General features: G+C 44.1%; 1 pseudogene; it reads right to left on the bottom strand.

The window, feature by feature from the left end:
* On the bottom strand, positions 1,476 to 3,240 carry LOC110259461 (annotated as a pseudogene).

Raw genomic sequence — 4,471 nt, 5'->3', positions numbered from 1 at the left:
TAATCCTACCATCCAAAGAGGACCAGTCAACATTTTGATTTGCTGTCTTTAGGAATTTTCTGTATATGTGTTTAGTTGTTCGTGTGTGTGCACGCACGTGTACACAATGCATGCATGCCTAGGTAAATATTTTAACCTGTTAACGTGAACTTTCTGTCCTTCCTCAATCCCCAAGGATGATTCCTCATTTAGCTTGGAGCCCTCAATGTGCTAATTGTATTGGTGGGAGAAAGAATGGAGAGGAGCCAGGGTGGTTGTGTGGATTTACACGAGAAAGGACCCTCTGGGATGCATGTGCTCTGAACAGTGTGAAACCCAGAGTGGAGTGTCTGACAGTGAGAGTGGGGGGGGGGGGTCAAAGTGAGAAGAGAGCCCTTAGACAACCTAGCAATGGTTGAAACGTGAGGAAGAAGGGACCTGGGGGGCATTAGTGATGCCAACACGTGGGAAATAAGTCCATGAAGAAAACATTCAGGATGCTTTCTTATAGGTCATGGAATATAATCAGAACTGCCTTTGCCTCCTTTTCAAGATGCTGTCAATAAAGACATAACATTTCAAGGCCTTTGTGGCTTTAGATGAAAGTCTGTGTCAAGATGGGCTTTAAATTGGGAACGAGGGCCAGTTTGTTCAGACTGAGTGTGTGTGTGTGTGTGTGTGTGTGTGTGTGTCCTGAAAGAGGGATGTGATGGTGATAATAGTTTCAAATGGTCTGATGTGGTTTCTTTTGTTTTTCTAAGCATTTGACCTTGGTTTTCCTCTGCCTGAGGCATCCCCATCCATCTGCCATGAAAGCAGACAGGAAATGGTGAGATAGTACTCAGCTTTTGACCTTCAGAAATAGGATTTGCAGCAAGTCAGTAGTCTTGAAAAACCAGGATATTGCTTTGAGAAAAAGTGTCTAAGTCCATTGTCTGTCTCCTTGAGGATCTCAAAGGGCACATTTGAAGGGCTGGATCACAAGGAATTTGCTAAGGGAGGGCCAGACAATAAGACCATGACTCTTTGGCAGCCCCAGTTGTCTAGGGAAAGGAAAAAGAGAAGGAAGAGATGAGATGTGTGCCCAGAGATGATTTAGAGAAATGAGGCTGACAGCGACAGCCTTCCTTCCCCTTCTGAGGTCTGTTGGGGGTGTAGGAGGAGGTTGCCAGGTTGATTATCACAGATCAAGTAGAAGTGAAGCCAAAGCCACATAAACATGGTGCTCAGAGAGCCTGCTCAGGCAGAGAGGGGTCCTAGTGCATATCTCCTTGAAGCTGTCCTTGGTTCCCATGCTGCCAAGCAGGACCCAGCAGTAGCTTAGAGTGACTGTGGAGATTATCCAATGGGGTTACCACAGTGGTGGCAGGATGTCTCCGTCACACAAGATGTAAGGCGGAGAGCTCAAGCTGGTGCTCAGTGAGACTTGAAAGACCTGAGAGAGAGCTAGATTGCCAGGCTTGTCTAAGCTTTGAGAGACCAGGTGACTAGTTCCGCCTGCCCTGAATAAATGCTATGATGACCCTGGGGCTAGTGGCATCCGGGTGGTGAGGTCATTGCTCCAGAGGCAAGGAAGGCCAAGGAGCTGGAAGAATCTGACTCATCTCTTCTCTCCTGAGGTCAGTGAGCCTTCTTCGCTGTCCCCTATCCTTACAACTATTACCTTTTGCAGAGAACAGGGAGTGGGAGGGTATTTGAAAGATGAGCGTTTTATCTAATAACCCTTTAAGAAGGACTTGAATGTGTAAGATCAGATTAAATGTTAAATATGTAATTAATGGTTCTTGGCCAGGGACATCTGGGTGCTAGAGAGGAAGAATAGAGTGTCCATAGACTCAAGGATGAAATGAAATATTTTCTCTACAGAGCCAAGCCGTGTTGTTTAAAATTACCTACATGCGTGTGCATGCACACGCACACACACCCCCCGATTAAAATCACACTGGGTGTGAGGTTGTTTCTGTCAAAGTTCATTTGTTGGCAAAGATCAGAACCCCCCTGAGGCTAACTCAGGCAGCAGGGGAAGGGATAACTGGAGTCAAGAATGGATCCGTGGTTGCCAGGAGTAAGGGCTGACATTGTTTGATTAAAAAGAGGTCGTGTAAGAGTTTTGTCAGGGTTGGTGGGGTCAGTGAAAATGTTCTGTAGCCTGATTACATTGGCAGTGCCACGGCTCTACGCATTTGTCGAAATTTATAGAATTGTACGCTAAAAAGAATGTAAATTTACGTACTAAAAAGTATGTACATTTTGACAAACAATTTTAAGAGAAGTAGAAAAAATACTCCAGGGGGAGAGAAAATGTAATGGACACCCTTAAATCAGATTCCAGGCTTGAGCCAATCAGTGACGATCCCTTGGCAAGCAGAGCTCTGAGCTGTTTGTCTGGGTTTTGATGGGGCAGTAACAACAGGGTGGAAAGTCAGACTGGTTTGCACATGAAGAGATTTGTCATGGAAGAATTTTACATTGTGACATCCCGAATAACGTTATTTAATGAACATTTTCCCCAAGTTGTTAAAATTGCTTTGCATGCATTGGTTGAAAATGCTGCGGGACACATCCTACACATGCTGTCCCTGCTGAGGTTTTTGTGTTCACTTGTTTTGGTTTTGTTTTTCTCTTGGGAACATATAATGAGTTTCCCACCATGTGACTTCATGCTACCAGGCCCCTGGCCCCACTCACATTCTTAACCTTCCCTTCTGCTCTTCCGAAGACCTTGACCTTTCTGAGGATGGTCTGCTTTGGAAGCTTTCCCTTCCCCAGACTTTGTAGAGGCTGGATTGAACCACATCAATGACAGGAGCAGCTCCAGTCTTGCTCTTGGCAGCATTTACCCATGTCTGCTCACTGACCGCTGTCACAAATTTATCAAGGTTGACAGTTGGGCAGAAGCTCTAGTTGCTCTTTAAGTGGTAATGCCTCATACCAAGTTTCCCAAAATATTCTGGGTGATAGTTGTTGAAGGTGATCCTGGGCTGGTGCCAACCACCAGCATTACCCCAGCCTCGTGGGTGCTTCCTGTGTTTCCAGATGTGGCCGTGGCCTTGGCTCACGTGGCCACCTAAGTTTTCAGGTCTTCTTTAGTCTCGATGATATGTCGGCCGCCACAACAAAAAAGCTCCCTGCTGAGTTTTGAAGAAGAACTTGAAAATAACTAGACAAAGAAGGCAAGGGAGCAGGAAGAGTTCTGAGTGTCATCTGGTCTCAGAAGTGTCAGAACCAGGAGTTCCCGTCATGGCACAGTGGTTAACGAATCTGACTAGGAACCATGAGGTTGTGGGTTCGATTCCTGGCCTTGCTCAGTGGGTTAAGGATCCCACAGCCTTGTGAGCTGTGGTGTAAGTCGCAGATGCTGCTCAGAACCTGTGTTGCTGTGGCTCTGAGGTAGGTCAGCAGTAACAGCTCCGATTAGACCCCTAGCCTGGGAACCTCCATATGCCTTGGGAGCAGCCCTAGAAAAGGCAGAAAGACAAAAAAAAAGGAAGTGTCAGAACCCCAATCAAGAACTTCTAGAGAACTCATTTTGAATATAACATTAAGCTCATCAGTTTAGGTGCCATAAAATAGATATTTTAAGATTTAAACTTCAAGATGCCAAGTAGTTTGCTTGTTAGGGAGGAAAAACTAACACATAGGAAAATGATAGAGGTATTCCTATTTTATATTTAATATGTGTGTCTTATAGTCTCTATAAAGTTATATTAAGTATACAAATAGCCCTATCGAAAGAATAAATCTTGGAAGCATCAAGATCTATCCATCTTTGAAATGTGCAAAGGTAATCTCTACTTTGTTGCTACAAGGCAGAGATGGTACGTTTTACTCATGTATAGTTCTGCAGTACTTCCTTGCTTTTTCTCATCATGTATCTTTGTGCAATTGCTGTGCATCTTGAAAAATACTTCAAAATCAACATAACTCAATTTTTGCTACAAGCATCAAAGCAGTAGCAGTTAAGCCCAGAGATGCTAGTTAATATTTAGGGATATCCAGTTTAAATGACCACACTATGAAAAATTGTCCAAGCTTTGGTTTACAACCTTAACATGAATAAATCAGTGTTCTATCAGAAGACGGCATTATCATGCTCCCGGCTATTCCTTCCAGCCCAAGAGCCACATGACTAATGCCACTAGGCTGAAATCTCTTCCTTCTAGGAATGATATTTCTAGGTAAAGACTGAGGACAGCAGCAAGATGATGTGTGTGTGGTTGTCATGGTGGTGGTTGGGGCAGGTAAGGATTTGGAGAGTAGTGCAATCTCTTTTTATGAGGCCCTTAGAGAGGCAAATATTACACTGTTCTCAGAGTTCATTTTCTCATGAACAAATACAGTTATCATCCAAGAGGCTCTTTAAAAGAAAAACAAGGAGACTTTCAGTAATCTCCTCTTGTCAGACTTTGCATAACAGAAATGTATCAGTGGAAGATGAAAGGCCAACTCGTGAACATAAAATAGAATGACTCGAGGTGATTCAGGCAGAAGA

Source organism: Sus scrofa, chromosome 2, assembly GCF_000003025.6.
Source record: "Sus scrofa isolate TJ Tabasco breed Duroc chromosome 2, Sscrofa11.1, whole genome shotgun sequence".
Taxonomy (NCBI): domain Eukaryota; kingdom Metazoa; phylum Chordata; class Mammalia; order Artiodactyla; family Suidae; genus Sus; species Sus scrofa.
This window is presented reverse-complemented; position numbering and strand designations above follow the sequence as displayed.